This window comes from Phascolarctos cinereus, unplaced genomic scaffold (genome assembly GCF_003287225.1).
Source record: "Phascolarctos cinereus isolate Bilbo 61053 unplaced genomic scaffold, phaCin_HiC Scaffold_2;HRSCAF=192, whole genome shotgun sequence".
Classification (NCBI taxonomy): Eukaryota; Metazoa; Chordata; class Mammalia; order Diprotodontia; family Phascolarctidae; genus Phascolarctos; species Phascolarctos cinereus.
In genome coordinates, this window is record NW_027555625.1 from 240,485,443 (window position 1) to 240,502,763 (window position 17,321).

General features: G+C 41.2%; 1 long non-coding RNA gene across 1 annotated transcript in view; it reads left to right on the forward strand.

The window, feature by feature from the left end:
- Nucleotides 1–16,093, forward strand: part of LOC110205140 (uncharacterized) — a 49,245-nt gene extending 33,152 nt beyond the window's left edge. The window contains exon 3 of the long non-coding RNA XR_002323512.2: nt 16,019–16,093. This is a non-coding gene — a long non-coding RNA (uncharacterized LOC110205140). The remainder of the gene's footprint in view (nt 1–16,018) is intronic.
- The last annotated feature ends 1,228 nt before the right edge of the window (nt 16,094–17,321 follow it).

A 17,321-nucleotide genomic window follows, 5' to 3' on the forward strand; every position in this document is an offset into this window, starting at 1 on the left:
GTGGGCAGCAGTTGTGTCTGTGATAATGGTCTGGTTTTGTTGAAGTTTGCTGAATTTCCAAGGATATTTTGAGTTCAGTATTTGTAGTTCATAGATTTGTCCATCTGTTAGTTTATGGTGATCATTATTATAGAAAGATTGTACTTCTCATCCTATTTGATGGAGCTGAGATAGAAATAGTCACAGGACAAGTCACTATCCTACTCTCATCCTTTGTTTTATGGATAGTTGCACAGGAGGATAAAAGAATTGATTTTTTTAGTTGGATACAAATATTAGGATGTAAGCTCATCTTAGGTTCACTGAAAGCAACCTGAGTACAACTCCTATAGCAGACAAAATGATAGGGGTGATCTAATGACGGTCATGATGATTTCCTGACTCACAGGGTTATTGTGAGGAAAGCAATTTCTTCCCCTTAGACTATAAACTCTATAAGGGCAGGGGGCTGTAACTGCTTGAAAATTAAGGCATAGTGCTCTGCACATAGTAGGCACTTTATAAATAGTTAATTCCCAAATTTCCAAAGAAATGATTAGTTGAAGAACTGCTGTGAAAATTTGGGGAAGAAGGGAGCATTGTGGGTTGTGGGAGGAGGGTTGGAGAAGGTAGAATAGAGCTGAGCCTTGAAGGATGAATAGTTTTTGGCAGACAGAAATTAGGGGGAAGGACGTTGCAAGAGAAATACGATTTCATACAAACACAATGATTTTAATGTAATCATTGACCTATTTAGAATGATGCATTCTTCACAGAGAGTGGACATTGTCTGATGGAGTACACGGGAAAGGCTGAATCTTCAACGCAGGACTTAATACAGTAGCACTGTAATTATCAGGAAATTAATTCCCCAGGATATTTTGGTAACTTCTCTTTCCACCCCCAACCACACTCCTTTAAAAGACTTCATTATAAATAAAATAGGGAGAATACAGGCAGTTCATTCCAAGCACTTCTACCGCTTCCCAAGGAGGGCCAATTGACATGTTCTTCTCCTAAGTCCTTTTTGTTCCTTCATCTCTATTTTCTCATCTGTAAAATGGGGATAATTCCTGCCCTACTGACCTCATAGAGTTAAATGCTGGAGATACAACTACAAATACACAGTAGGCATTTACTAAATGCTTGTTGAATTGAACTATTAATGCAATACAATCATGCATTATACTCATCTTGATGTAGCAGCTGGGGCGGGGGTAGAAGAGTGGAAGCTGGATTTGTGACTTCGCTGGCATGGGAGACTCTTTCTGCCTGTGTACGTTAGCACCCTTTCCTCAGTTGCCTGAGCTACTAAGAGGTTAAGGGACTGGCCCAGGATCACACAATCAGGATATGTCAGGGGTAAGATTTGAATCTGAGGCCTTCTTGACTTTGAGGACAGCACTCTAGCTATTAAACCGGAGCCATCAACCAAGCATTTGGCCTACAACACTCCCAAGTACAGTTTGAACCAGATTAAAATGTGATTGGAAAATATTTAACAAAATAAATAAAAATACAATAAAACACAGATAACATCACATTTTAAAACTAAGTTAACATGCCACCCTCAGGGATCCTTACATATGGATGAGTGGTCCTCATCTCCATTTGAGTTTGACACCACTGCATTAAACACCACTGCTTCTCTGGGAAGCCTAGATCAGTAGAAATACAGCAGACATATTTCCAGAATGTGGGTAACACTGTATGAGTAAGGAGAGACCTGAACAGTGTCCAAGGGATGATGGATGGCAGAAGGTGGGATTCATAGGATCATGAGGTTTAAAGCTGGAAAAGACCACAGAGATCATCTTCATTTTACAAGGAGGGCACCAAGGCCTGGAGGAGTTCAATGAATTAGGGTAGCATGGGGTGATGGTTGGAGTGCTGGACTTGAAGTGTGGAAGACCTAGCTTCATCTTCTACCTGTAACATTTCTTAGCTATCAGGTCATTTAACCACTTTAAACCTTAGTTTATTTTTCTGTAAAACAAGTAAAATAGTAAGTGTAATACTAAGCCCACAGGGATGTGGGAAGGTTCAAATGAAATAACAAGTATTGAGGTGAAATTGACCTCCTTGTAACTTCTACCTATTGATCTTCTGTACTCTGGAGTCATCCAAAGTAAATATCTTCACTCTTCCCAATGACAGCCTTGGAAGACAACAATCTTGTCCCATAGTCTTCTTCTGCCTCCTAAATCCTGGCTCACTCTCATGCTAATACTATATTACATGTAGCGAATATTATACATTTTTCTCTCCCTTGGATGGGACTATGGCTAGGTGGGAACATGGCAACAGGAAGAAGGAAGTCTTCCAGGTGAACTAGAAAAGGGGACTTAGATAAGCAAAAAAAAATAATAGCTGACATCTCTTTAGCAATATACAAAGCATTTGATCCTCTCATCAACCCTGTGAGTTGATGAGGCAGGCAGTGCAGCTATTATTAGCCCCATTTTATGAGAAGTTGAGACTCAGTATCCAAGGTCACATAGTAAAAGTCAGAGCAGGATTTGAACCCAGGTCTTCTGATTTCAGAGCAAATGGACTTTCAGTCATACCACAGCCATGTCATGAGATAAAATAAAGAGATAGAATCTTGGATCGAGTGAGGAAATTCAATAGAGCTGAGTCCTAGCCAAAAAAAAAAAAGAGCATTGGTAGAAAGCCGAGGCATAGCCTGGGGACAAGAGAGCAGGGTGAAATTAAATCTGAGATGACATGTGTAAGCAAATAGCACTGCCAGCAACACCTGCCTGATGGTTGGGACACTGAATTCCTGGGTTGCCTGTTCAAACAGTTTCTCATTTGAGCTTTTTGTCTCCAGGAGACAGGTGAAAGGGATGGACATCTCAATGAGGGGCATGTACTTGGCTGCTGTAGGGATCAGCTAAGACTCGGAGGCCATGTCATGTGCTCTGGTCTCTGGCTTGGACGGGGTTAAACATAGAATCTTATTGCAGAGGTTGGAAGGGACATCAATGGTTATCTGGTCCAAACCCTATATAGACCTTCAAAGTTAGTAAATGTCATAATGGAGTTTGTCTCCCTGGCCATCAGTTTCCTCAGCTGTAAAATGGGGATCAAACGAGATAATGTTTGTAAAGTGTCTTGCAAACTACTACCGATATGTCAACTGATGTGATTTCTTGTACAAGCCTCCTTTTCAAGTCCTACCTAGAGCCTGTCTTTTCTCTGTAATATCCATGGCAAGTACTCTTCTGTCCTTCCTATCTTCTTTCAATGTATAGTTTAGGATCCATTTCCTGATCCTTTTCTCAATTCCCCAATTGTAAATTCGCTTTCTCTCTTGAAATTATTTTATAACTACTTAGCTGTGTGCATGTCATTTCCCTCTGGGCAGGGTCTGTTACTATTGTTTTTTCCCTTGTGTGCCCATCACCTACAGTAATGCCTTGTACATAGTGTTTAATAAATATGTGTGGAATTGAGCGTGAAGACCTCTTGAACTCACTACCCCAGAGGGAGCCTCTTCCATTTTGGACAGTTCTTATTATGAGGAAATTCATCCCACTGAACTAAACTCTGCTTCCTTTTCTATAGAATCATACCGCCACAGAGTTAGAGGTGGACAGGACCTTAGAGACCATGTAGTCTCTGGGAGTCAGAGAGACCTGAGTTCAAATCTAGCCTCAGGTACTCATTAGCTGTGTGACCCTGGGCAAGTCACTTAACCTTGTTTGCCTCAGTTTCCTCATCTGCAAAATGAGCTGGAGAAGGAAATGGCAAACCACTCCAGTATCTTTGCCAAGGAAACCCCAAAGGGAGTCATGAAGAATTGGAAAACAACTGAAATGACTGAACTACAAAAGTCAAACACCTTCATTTTACAGATGAGGAAATGGCAGCTCAGAGACATTAAGTGATTTGCCCAGGATCCCAAAACCAATTAATGTCAGAAACAGGATTTGAATCAATCTCTCTCTGATTGAGTCCAGCACTTTATCCACTTGCTATACTTACTGCCTCTCTAATTCTGCCTTTTGAAGCCAAACAGAACAAGTCTCATCCCCTTTTCCCCATAAGGTCTCCAAATGCTCAAAGATAAAACTATCACACTTTTTCTAATGCTTTTTTTCTCTTCTAGGGGCTAAACAGGCTCAATTTCTTGAAGCGATTCTCATTGTGGGGAGGAGTTTGAGGGAGGGGATCCTCCTCTGGATTTGACTCAGTCTATCAGCATTCCTCCTTACATGTCATTGCACAGTATTCTAGGTACATTCTGCTCATGGTGGAGCACAATGGGAGCATTAGCTCCCTCATTCTTATTGCTGTCTATTTACTATGACTACCCAAGGTGGTGTCACATTATTTTGTGCTATCTTGTTATGCGTTAAATCAATGTTGAACTCAAAGTCCATCCACTCAGACCCCTGAAAAGTCCTTTGATTAGGTGGATTCCACCCAAAATTTTCTGTCTTTGTATTAAGTTCCCTTTGATGCCAAAGTCATGTAGCTTTTTGATATGGGCCAAAGCAGGCAGTGACCACTTTGGGATGGATGGGAATGCAGAACAAACAGGTCACACAGTACATATCTATGAGTTTTGACTATGATTGCATCATGCTGTTAAGGAGAACCTCCTTTAGTTTGAATCAAGTTAGAGTTGGGACAATCATGAATTCATACAAGAATAGTTCATCGTGTCACGCTAACAGCTGTTGCTTGACAGCTCCCTTTGAAGAGCTGCCAAGTTTGTCCAAGTTTTATGTTGACGAGGTTGTTTCCTACTTACTCAAGTGATCCGTTTGGGGAGGGAGTGTTAAGAAAATTTCTGAAAGCTTCCAAACCAAATTGTAAATTTTCATATGAAGGATGAAAATGGAGGAAGTGATGTGGTATTGTTGGAAGAACATTAGACTTGAGAGGCAAAAGATTCTTCTCATAGCTTTGTCCTTTACTCAATGTGTGACTTTTAAGCAAGGCACTTTTTCCTCTCTGAGCCTCAGAGTCTTTCTCAAAATAATGTCTGAATTCCCTTCCACCTTTGACCTTGGGTATTTTTGTGACTCAGTGATCTTGAAGAGTCCTTCTAGGTTCAATCTTCTTACACATCATTCCCCTACATGTTCTCTTTGATCCAGAGATGCTGGACTCCTGGCTGGTCCACAAACAAGACACCCTATCTCTTGGCTCTGGGCATTTTCTCTGGCTGTTTTCCATGCCTGGAAACACTCTCCCTCCTTTGTTCCAACTACTGACCTTCCTGGCTTCATTTATGTCCCAACTAAAATTGCATCTTTTACAAGAAGCCTTTCCAAAGCCCTCTTAATCCCATGCCTTCCTTCTGTTAATTATTTCCTATTTATCCTGTATATAGCTAGTTTGTACATACTGGTTTACATGTTGTCTCCTCCATTAGACTGAGTTCCTTGAGAACAGGGACTGTCTTTTGCCTCTTTCTGTATCCCCAGTGCTTGGCACATTGCCAAGACTCGGCCATTACTGATTTATTTTTATAATTAATTTATTTTTAGTTTTCAATATTGACTTCCATAACAGTTTAAGTTTTAAATTTTCTCCCCTTCCACTCCTCTTCTCCCCACCCCCAAGATGCAGCGAATCTGATATAGGCTCTAATTATACATTTATATTAAGCATATTTTCCCATTAGTCATGATGTAAAGAACAATTAGAAGTAATGGGAGGACCCATGAAAATAAAGCAATAAAACAAAACAACAAAGGAAAAGGAGAGCAAATAGTATGCTTCCATCTGCATTAAGACTCTATAGTTCTTTCTTAGGATGTGGATAGCATTTTCCATCGTGAGTCTTTTGGAGTTGTCTTAGAGTCTTGCAGTGCTGTGAAGAGCCAAATCTATCAAAGTCAGTCATCACACAATGTGGCTGTTACTGTGTACAATATTCTCCTGGTTCTGCTCACTTCACTCAGCATCGGTTCATGTAAGTCTTTCCAGTTTTTTTTTGAAGTCTGCCTGCTCATCATTTCTTGTACCACAATAGTATTCCATTATACTCATGCACCACAACTTGTTCAACCATTCCCCAGCTGATTGTCATCTCCTCAATTTCCAATTCTTTGCCACCCACAAAAAGAGCTGCTATAAATATTTTTGTGTATGTGGGTCCTTTTCCCATTTTTATGATCTCTTTGGGATACAGACCTAGAGGTGCTATTGCCAGGTCAAAAAGTATACACATTTTTATAGCCCTTTGGACATAGTTCCAAATTGCTCTCCAAAATGGTTGGATCATTTCACAACTCCACCAACAATGCATTAGTGTTCCAATTTTTCCACATCTCCAACATTTATCATTGTCTTGTTTTGTGGTGTTGGCAATCTGATAGGTGTGATGTGGTACCTCAGAATCGTTTTATTTGCATTTCTCCAATCAATAGTGATTTAGAATATTTTTTCATATGACTATAAATAGCTTTAGTCTCTTCCTTTGAAAACTGCCTGTTCATATCCTTTGACCATTTATCAATTGGGGAATGACATATACTTGGTACTGGCTAAGAAATAGAGTGGTAGATCAGTGGAATAGGTTAGGTATGCAAGACGTAACAGTCAATGACTATACTAATCTATTATTTGATAAATCCAAAGACTCTAGCTCCTGGGATAAGAAATCACTATTTAACAAAAACTGCTGGGCAAAATGGAAAAAAGTATGGCAGAAACTGGGCGTAGACCAACATCTGACACCCTATGCCAAGATAGAGTCAAAATGGGTACAGGATTTAGTTATAAGGACTGATACTATAAGCGAACTAGAAGAGCAAGGACTATTTTACCTTTCAGATCTATGGATAAAGGAAGAATTTATGACCAAACAAGAGATAGAGAACATTATGAAATACAAAATGGATAATTTTGATTACATTAAATTGGAAAGACTTTATAGAAACAAAGCCAGCACATCCAAGATTAGGAGGGAAGCAGAAAACTGGGAAAGAATTTTTACAACAAGTGTCTCTAATAAAGGCCTCATTTCTAAAATATATGGAGAACTGAGTCAAATTCAGAAGCAAGTCTTACTATCTCCAATAACAGAGACGGAAATTAGAAGACTAATAAGATTCACATAAACTAACACTCAGGGTGGTTGGGATGATCAAAGTTTAAGGAATTTAAAGTGCTTTGTAAATCTTAAAGCACTGTAAGGTTGCTTGTTATGAAACAACAACCATGATGATGATAATTCTTTGATCCTATGATTTAGTTTGGGATAGTTCATCTCAATCTCTCCTCCATCTATTTTTCTACAATTGGAGCTACATCACTCAAAACTTCTACTGATAGGAACTTCGATTAAAAAAACCCCTAAGTTTTCTAGAGTCCCTACTGATTTAATTTAGATAACCTTTAATGTCTGCCAACTATACACAGTCTAGCGGTAAAATATATCTGCTGAAGAAAAGACTGTCTGGAGGCTCTGACGATGGAAACCTCAGAGAAAAAACTATCAGAGCATGGCAGGACAGCTGTGAGTTGATTATTTTTCTCCTGCTCTCCAATGATAATGACCAGACCCTAATAAATCTACTTGCTGACAGACGAGCCGTCTGTATGGGAGTAATGGAAACTATCCTTGTATCCTCAAGGGTGACTTTAGAATATTCTCAGAAAGGTTGAGTAAAAGGGTCCAAGTAAGAAAAGGATTAGATTGTTGGGGCCTGGCCCTGGATGGCAAAACTAGAACCAGGAGGACAAATGGATAAGAGGAGAAATTTCTTAACCATTATTAGAGGAGCTACCTCAAAGTGAAATGGGCAGCCCTGGGGAGGAGAGTGGTTGCCTGTCATCAGGAGTCTTCAAGCAGAGGCCAAATTGATTACTTGTCAAGATGTTGCTTCATGAGTGGGTTAAACTATCTGATCTCTTCCCACTCTAAGAGTCTATGATTCTGGGTCTAGGAAGAATCTCACTGTAGCTTTCAAATAGAGCTAGAGCTGGAAGGGCCTGTGAACACAGAATAGAGAGGACTATCTATTCCAACCTTCTGAATTTTTATAAGTGGAAACTCAGGCAGAGAGGTGTGAAGTGACTTATCCAAGGTCAGTTAGCTAGTCCGTGGCTCAGACAAAATTAGATCTCCAGACTCCCAGCCCAGAACTCTTTTGGTCTAACTAGAGAAAATTATTGAAAAATGGACCCGCATGAAAAAGGGGAGAGAGGCAGTCAAAGGATCTTCCATCTGCCTTCCTCTTGTCACTCTCCCTTTCTTTGCCCTCTCCCCATCTGTTGGAAGCTTTGATTTTGGAATCTGTGTGTGCTCCAGGTAGATAGGAATGTCTGTTTCTCATTGACCTTCTCCCACAATCTCCCCCTGTTCTCCTTCCTCTGATCTCCTGGCCATCCCCACAGATTGATAGCTGTCCCAGCTGATCTGGCAGCCTCCAATTGCCTTTCTTTGTTTCGACTGTAGCTTTGCCCTTTATTTCGCTCTTCCCTGGGCAGGTGGTGTTTGCTCTATCTGCTCAGCTGTTCCAGAATGGTAACAAAGCTGGTGGTTGGGTCGTTATTTATCTTCTCTACCTGGACTCATTTCATGAATGGAGAGGAGGCCTGGGCAGGACCCTATGTCTAGCCTCTGTCATCCCCCATAATTGGTGCTTTGGGCAGCTAAGTTACCAGAGTGGGCCCTAGAGTCAATGTTCCCATTACCATTCCAAGATTTGAACAGAGAATTTAAATCTCAATCTCTCCCTCTCTCCATCATCTGTCTTTCTATCATTTATCTATCCATCATCTCTCTGTTCTTCTATCTATTTCTGTCTATCTACCATCTACCTATTATCATCTCTCTCTCTGTCTCTCTCTGTCTCTGTCTTTCTCCACTCTCTCTCTCCTGCTCTCTGTATGTCTACCTCAATCTCCTTTCTGTTTCTCTCTGTTTCTTGCTGGCTCTGTCTCTCTGTGTCTGTCTGTCTTTCTGTCTGTTTCTTTCTTTTTCTCTATCATCTGTCTTTCTATCATCCATTTATTCATTGTATCTCTGTTCTTCTATATCTATCTGTCTGTCTGTGTCTGTCTGTCTCTACCTCTCTCTATGTCTCTATCTCAATCTCTTTCCTCTCATTTTTCTCTCTCTCTTGCTGTCTCTGTCTCTCTATCTTTGTCTCTCTGTCTCTCTGTCTCTGGTTCACTGTCTCTCTTTCCCCTTTCCCCTCCCCCATGCTGCCCAAGAAAAAGGGACTTAGCCCAGTTAGTGGTACCTCACTCTGTTCCCTCCTCAGACTACATGAAGTCCAGTATATAAAATCTCATTGAACAGCCAACCTAGTGGCACCCATTCCCCTCATCACACACATACACACACATATGGCATACTAGGTTTGGTTGAGGAACATAAAAGAAGCTGTTATACTGGAACACTGAGTAGGAAATATGCCAGACTCACTCCCCACCCCCCACCCCAGCTCCTCCTCCCCACCATCTGCAACCCTTTGGCATCCGGTTGGGGACTTCATAGTGACATAGCATTTTCTGTGGAGTCATCGGTAGGAGAGGGATTTTGGGAGGCTATCCCTCCTGCCCCCTTGAGGCAGAATGAGAATCAAGGACTCCTAGAATATCAGAGCTGGAAGGACTATAGAACAACAATTCATATTTATATAGCGCTTAAGATTCACCAGATGTTTTCTACACAACAAACTCACGAGGCAAAGGACAGATTGTCAGAGCTAGAAGAAACTTTAGAGCATTGCATATTAGAGATAAAATAGCTAGCATTATGCACAGAACTTTCAAGTTTGCAAAACACTTTTCATATATCTCATTTGGTGCTAGTGTTATCCTCATTTTACAGATGAGTTAAGTGACTTACTCAGGGTCACAATCTGAGCCAAGCTTTGAACTCAGGTCTTCCTGACTCCAGCTCCAATACTCTATCCCCTGGGCCTCCTAGCTGCCTCTGAAATGCCTGAGATGAAAGACATCTTAGAACATACAAGGTTGATACTAAGAGGGAGTCTAGGACAGGGAACATTAGAACTGGAAGAGATCTTAGGGATTGTCTACTCCATGGGTGCTTAACCTTTTTTGTGATATGCACCCCTTTTGGAAGTCTGAGAAAGCTTATGCATCCTTTCCAAGAATAGTGTTTTGAAATAATTAAAGGAAATGCTAAATTTCTGCTTGAAGTTAGTGGAAAGGAAGATGTAATTTTTTTCTCATCCAAGTTTACAGATCCCCAAAATATATTCATGGACCATAGATCAAAAACTCCTTCATTTTACAAATGGAAAAACTGAGACTCAAAGGGAGAAACTGACTTGTTCTCTAGAAAGGAAGAATAGCAATCAGTAATGACTAAACAGCTTAAGATAAGCCCATGGCATTAAGGCTTAATAAATGATTCCATTTATTTACCATGCATTTGATAAGTGCCTACAACGGGTGGGTTCTACATTAAGGCATTGTGTAGGGAATGAAGAGTATAGAAAAATATCTCTACCCTCAAGAAGACCAGTTGGGAAGACAAGCTATATAACCCTGTAGAGATCTCTCATGTTACTTTGTATTGTTTGACGCCAGACAAGTCACAGAGACAATAGAAAGACTGGGGAAGGAGAGACCTCACGTCAGGCCAGGGTAGTCAGAGAAAACTTTCTGAAGAGGTCTTGAAGAGCAAGTAGGATTAGGATAGGCCAAGAGAAGGAGGAAGGACATTTCACACAGGAGGAATGGTGCTGGCAAAGGCAGCAAATACCAGCCCTAATTGCAGTTTTTCAGTCGTTCTGCCTCTTCCTCTCACTTCCAATTCCAAGGGGACCTTTTAATCCCTCATTTGGAGAGCCTTGTGGCCAGGCTTCTCTGCCAGGCATCACAGCTGACATACAGCATGCCCTTCCGATGCAAGGCTCAATTTAGGCCCTGAGTGTAAATACTGCACAGGGCTATGCCAGAGGTCTCCACACCCCCCCTGCATCCCCCTTGTAAAGACTCTGGTATGTCAAAATCTGTCAAACAATTTCTCCTGCCAGGTTTTTACAAGAATCCTACTTGATGCCAATTGCCAAATACCCTCTTAAAACAATACTCGATGAGGTATTACATATACTCTGTGCTGGCAGTATTGTCTGCATACCATATATAGACAAAACCTTGGGAAATCCCAAACCAGGCTCAGCATGAGGAGGATGCAGAATGCAGTATATGGGGCCCGGCACTAGAAAGCTCTGGGGATCTCTCTTCATATCATACTACAGTGGCTCTAAAATTGGCCTTTACCAAGAGAGGATCCGGAGAGGGAAAGGAGTGAATGGATTTGGGGCTTCCTGGGAGCTGGGTGACCTCATTCTAGGACACTTCCAAAGGCACTAGAAAATGGTGAGCAACACCTCCCCCCCCCCCCAATAGCAGTGTCTGATTGAAAACCAAGCAGAGGCAGGGGACTACCAAATAAGGACCTTAGTGCTTTGCTGGATACAATCAAATAGTGGAGTAGGATTATGATATGCACTTCTGGTTGGAATTTTGTTTTCCTCTGTGGAAATCTTTTACAGCTGTTTTGGGCAGGTTATTTAAATTTACACCAAAGTAGATGACTCGGTGGTTCTCAAGAAAGGGGAGGGTACTATGGCGTGTCTGACATACCAGTCAATGTCTTTGAACTATATTGTGCTGGAAGAAATATTCCGTACTTGGAGTTAGAAGGCCTGAGTCTGAGTCCCAGTGTCAATACTTATTAGCCATATTGTTTAGTCACTTTCAGTCGCGTCTGAGTCTTTGCAACCCCATCTGGGGTTTTCTTAGCAGAGATGCAGGAGTGGCTTGCCATTTCTTTCTCCAGCTGACTTTACAGATGAGGAAACTGAGGCAAGCAGGGTTAAGTGACTTGCCCAGGGTCACACAGCTAGTAAGTGTCAGCGGTCAAATTTGGACCCAGTTCTTCCTGACTCCAGAGCCAGAACGCTATCCACTGCGCCACCAACTCTGTGCAAATCATTAACCTCTCTGAGCCTCAGTTTCTTAATCTGTCAAAATGTATGCTACTTCCTGTACATCATAAGACTATTGTGAGGAAAGGGTTTCCTAAACTTTAAAATGCTATAAAATGTGAGACTGTACATGGAATATTCAACCAGGAACTTTCAGAAATCAGCCTGGAGAAAAGCACTCAGAATTCTGAACGGGGCCAGGAAGACAAGATGAATCATTCTCCATCTGGAACAACCAGTCCACACTTAAAAAAGTGTGATGAGAATATCTGTTCTTGCCATACTTCCAGCACCTCCTGAGCACCTCTGGTCATCCATCCCCCATCCCTTTGTGCTGCCCAGCAGCAAGGAGGCCCCCCAGGCACTTCCCCAAGTTGCCTAAGACACACCAGAAGCCAGCATGTAATAGAGTCAATAGAGAACAGCCAGATCATTTTCAGCCTCTAGAGGCAAGCTGGTGGAGGGGAAGGAGGGCCGGGCAATGAGTCAAGAGACACGGATTCAAATCCAGCCTGGGTCATTTTGCTACCTGTATGCTCTTGGGTAAGTTTATGGCCTCAGTCTCCTGTTTTAGATGATGGTCCTTATGATTTGCCTTACTGGCAGCTAGGTGGTGCAGTGGATAGCATGCCAGGGCTGGAGACAGAAAGATTCACCTTCCTGAGTTCAAATCTGGACACTTAGTTGTGTGACCTTGTGCAAGTCACTTAACCCTATTGGCCTCAGTTTTCTCATCTGTAAAATGAGCTGGAGAAGGAAATGGCAAACCACGCCAGTATCTCCGCCAAGAAAACTCCAAATGAGGTCACAAAGAGTCAGACATGACTGAAAACAAAAACAACTCAGCTGAGCTTACCTTATAGGATTGTTGCAAGGAAAATGTTACATAAATATGGGCAAGCCTTAGGATCATGAGATTCAGCATAGGATGGGGACTTTTGAGTTCATATCTAGTTCAACCCTCTCCAGGCTCTATTACTATTATTTCTGTTTAGAAAGGAGTCTAAAGGGCTTGTAATCCCTGATATTGGGGAGGCTTAAGATTTCACAGGGGTAAAAAGGTAATAAATAAGACACGAATTGGACATGAAGGCTGCAGGTCACACAGCTAGTAAGTGTCAGGGGTAGGATTCAAACTCAGGTCCTCCTGACTCTAGATCCAGCATCTCTCATTGCCCAAGGCCACAAAGTCAGTAGCAGGGCCCAGCGTCAACTCAGGTCATCTGGCTGGAATCTGCTAAATCACACTGTCTGACTGAGGTATTAGAACCCTCTGGACTCTTGTGTTTTAATGTGAATTCTTTCAAAGTTTGTTGAAACAGTGACTGTTATGAGCAGGAGACACTATGCGAGGTGTCTATGGGGAGATACAAAGTTTAAGTAGGATACAACTCCCACCCTTGAGGAAGTTCCAGTTTAGGAGGGGTGTAAGATGCAGTGAGCTGCAATACATCCTATTACGAGATAAGTAAAACAAGGAGGTACAAAGCAGAGTACTGTGTGAATTTAAAGGGAAGGCTATTAACACCAAGCAGAGGTATCGGGGGAGGCTTCCCAAAGGAGGTGGTGTTTGAGTTGGCCCTTAAGAAATAGGTAGGCATTTCAAAGGTAAAGAGGGAGATTGGTCTGCCAAAGTGAGCAACCCAGGATATTTAAGAGGAACACAAAATATAGAGGAAGAAGCCCTATTCTGGGAGTTTTATCCTCCCAATAAAAGTATTTTTGACAGGCACTATATTTAAACCACAGCGAGGAGATTCGTTTTCACAGATAAGAGATAAGAGAAGTCAGTAAACTCCTTTAAAAAAAAAACTGCTACTGTCTGTAATATCCCTTTGGTACCTAGCAAGTGCATTTGGTGGGAATGGGGATTGAGGTGACTTCCTGGGACCTCCTGTGGGGACAGGTAGCAAAATGGCCAAGTCTGGACTTGAATACATGTCTCTTGACTCATCACCCAGCCCTCTTTCCCGTCCACCATCCTGTCTCTAGAGGCTGAAAAGGCTCCATATTTTCTCTATTGACTCTATTGACAGCTAAAATAAGTTTCCTCTAAGGGAACTGGGTGCCACTCCCAATCATGGGGCGGTGGGAAAGAGTATAATCTTTGTGGGGAAAGGCAAGCTCTGACGTTGTGGGCTCCTGCACTGCTGATAATAAGCCTGTTATTTGGGAGAAAAGAGGAGGATGTCCATTTGCCCTATTATTGTTTCAGGAGGTTTCCATAGGAGTATGGACCTATACCCCTGGCTACAACCTCGGTTCTGACTTGGTTTCTACCTAGAGATGTGTTTAATGGTATCATAGGAACCCACTGTCAACTTTTATGATGAGTAGCTCTGTAATCCCCCAGTCCCCAGGTTTGACCTCCATCTTCACCCCTACCCCCTATTCCCACTGACTTTGCAGAGAATTTGTCTTTGCTCACATTGAGTTGCAGGAGGGGCCAAGGATTACTCCCTGGCCCAGCTGTTTAGAAAGAGGGCTCTAGAAATAAAGGTCTCCACAGATCCCTATGTGCAGAATAGGATACCCAGGAGAGGATGGTGTAATGGATAGAACACTGACCCTAGAGGCAGAAAAATCTGAGTTCAAATCCTAACTCAGATTCTTTCTAGCTTTGGGACCCTTGGTAAGTCACATGACCTCTCTGTGCCTCAGTTTCCTCATCTATGAGCAATGAGCCTCTGCCATCCCTTTCAGATTTTAACCAGATTTATGGCATGGGAGAAAGTGGGTTATTCCCTTATTTGGAAAACCAAAGCTTCTCATCTTGAAAATAATGTTTCCCTGCTTGCTACCTTGAGCTATCATTCCATATTTCTCATTCTTTTCACTCCCAAATTTCTAAAATAATTTGCAAACACTCACTAGCCCTACTTTCTCATGAACTACTCTCTTTTTACTCCCTGCCACTGGGTTTCAGTCACAGAATCACCAAATGTCAGAGCTAGAAGGAGCCAAGGTTCATTTCTAGGCCTTTGTCTGGACAGAGCAAATGAGAACCGTATTCTCCCATGTTCATCCCTTTTAAGTCCTGAGTGTCTAGAGACTGACACAGCCATTTCTGTTTCTGCCTCCTGCTCCTAGCTGAAATGCTCTCTCCTAATGACAATTCATCACTGTTTTGTGCAAAGAAATCCTCACCTTGCCCAGGAAACTGACTATGGAGGAAACTGGTATGAAGATGCTTAAAGCTTTTCATAGAAGAGGTTAGGATGAGGCTTGGAAGACTGATGATAGACATTTGACAAGATATCTTGTCCCAAGAGATAAAAGGTCAAAAGATACAAAGAGGCAGTTATCAAAGGAAGAAATTCAAGTTATCAATATGAAATGAAAGAATTAAGAATGAAAAAATGCTCCAAATCATAAATTAGAGAAATGCACATGAAACAACTCTGAAGTTTTACCTCACACTCACCATATTTATGGAGATGATGAAAAAAGGAAAATGACAGTTGTTGGAGGGACTGTGGGAAAACAGACACAGTAAGGCAGTCAGTGCATCTATGAATTGTTCCAGTTATTCTGGAAAGTAATTTGGAACTATGCCCAGAAAGTCACTAAACTGTACATACTTGAATGCAATAATACCACTATTAAACCTATACTCTTTAGAGATAAAAAAAAGAGAGAAAGGCCCTATATGTACAAAACTATCTATAGAAGCTCTTTGTTATAGTGAAGAACTGGAAATTAAGGGAGCACTCATTAATTGGGGACTAACTGAATAAATTAGGGTATTTAAAGATAATGAAATATTGTTATGTTTTAAGAAGTGGTGAAATGATCAGTTTCAGAGGAACCTGGAAAAATTTCTATGAACAGTTGTAGAATGAAGTGAGAACCCAAAGAACAATTTATACAATAATATTTTAAAAGAAAAGCAGCTTTGAAAGAATTGAGAATTCTGATTAATGTAATAGCCAAACATGATTTCAGAGGACAGATGATGAAGCATGGATACAACCTCCTGAGAGAGATTACGGACTCAGATAAAGAACGAAATATGCATTTATTAGATATAGTTGTAGACATTTGTTTTGCATAACTGGATATTTGTTACATGGGTTTCCTTTTTCTTTTTTCTCTTTCAGGTTGGAGGAGGGAGTTGAGAGACAAGGAAGTGTTGAAGTTGTCGCCAATAATAAAAACAGTAACAATATCTAGCATTTATAAAGAGTTGGGGTTTTTTTAGGCAATTGGGGTTAAGTGACTTACCCAGGGTCACACAGCTAGTAAGTGTCAAGTGTTTTGTCTGAGACCAATTTGAACTCAGGTCCTCCTGACTTCAGGACTGGTGCTCTATCTACTGAGCCACCTAGCTGCCCCCATTTATAAAGAGTTTTAAAGTTTGCAAAGAACCTCACATATGTCATCTCACTTGATCATCACAACAACCCTGTTGTGCTGTTATTATTACCCCCATTTTCCAGATGAGGAAACTGAAGCTGAGAGAGGTTAAATGACTTGTTCAAGGCCACACATCTAGTGTCTGAGGCAAGATTTGAACTTAGGTCCTCCTGTCTCTAAGTCCAACATACTATCCACTATGTCATCAAATTAAAAAAAAAAACACAGAAGAGAACAGAAGGGGGACCAAGAGGAAACAGAGAAGCAGAACTACTCAGAAAATTACGTGTAAGTTTTATTACATACTTAAAAGGGAAAGCAAACTGTACTTAAGAGAAATTCACAGTTTCATGTACAATCCTATTTTTCCATTCTACTTTTAATGTAGAAATGCTAATTTTATTTGATGTTTGTTAAATTCAGAATAAAATAAATAAAATTCTAAGACAAGAAAAAAAAAGACTTCTTGGACAGCAGCCAAATGTGTGCAGTTCAGCAGGAGGGGTCCTTTGATGAGAATTTAGGCTGTTTCTGTAGTGATGTTTAAATATTGGTGGCCCTTCAGGAGTGTTTGAGCCCTTTAAGACTTCCCGATCCTCAAATCCTTTCAAAGGCAAAAATCAGGGGAAACCCAAAACTGTCTTGATTTTTCAATAAGAGAGATTAATAGTTTAAAGTTATTTCTCAGGGTATGTTGAGTAATAAAGCCCTGTCACTGTGTTAGGTATTATGCAAATAACTCTTTCTATTTTCTTGCAGTTGACAGTGTAGTATAGCAGAAAGACTCGGATTTGAATCCCAGCTCCAGGGCTTACCAAAGATGTGACTGTGGGCAAGTCATATGACTGGTCCCGGCCTCAATGTTCTGTTGTATAAAATGGGGACAATGAACAAATGATACCTACCAGAGGTTGTGAGAAAAGCATTTTGTAAACCTTATAACACTATAGCATTATTGTTTATTTACCTATTTATTGAGTGAGGGAGTTATTTATTAAGCACCTACAGTGTGCAGAATACCATTAAGTTCTGGAGAAGATAAAGAGT